The 245-nt window shown below is 31.0% G+C and overlaps 1 protein-coding gene across 1 annotated transcript in view; it reads left to right on the forward strand.

Moving 5' to 3' along the window:
* The window catches only part of LOC109331489 (importin-5-like), a 14,630-nt gene that overhangs the window by 383 nt on the left and 14,002 nt on the right, over positions 1-245 (forward strand). The window lies entirely within an intron of this gene.

Consider the following 245-nt stretch of genomic DNA (forward strand, 5'->3'; position numbering starts at 1 on the left):
GAGAGAAGAAAAGAAACTTCTCTCATCATTCAAACTATCCTTGCAGCAGAGAAACCTAGAGAAATAGGTACAAACTTTTTCCTTTCTTCTGTGATGATCTCATCTTAAGATAGTGTTTATTTTAACCAATAAATTGATTTACTTTATCATGCCTATTGGATAATATAAGATTCTTAATCAATCTTTTAGCTAATCTTTATTCTTGTTGCGTCAATGGAGACAGTGGCTTTTCTTTTGGAATGTTT

This window comes from Lupinus angustifolius, chromosome LG17 (genome assembly GCF_001865875.1).
Source record: "Lupinus angustifolius cultivar Tanjil chromosome LG17, LupAngTanjil_v1.0, whole genome shotgun sequence".
NCBI classification, from domain to species: Eukaryota; Viridiplantae; Streptophyta; class Magnoliopsida; order Fabales; family Fabaceae; genus Lupinus; species Lupinus angustifolius.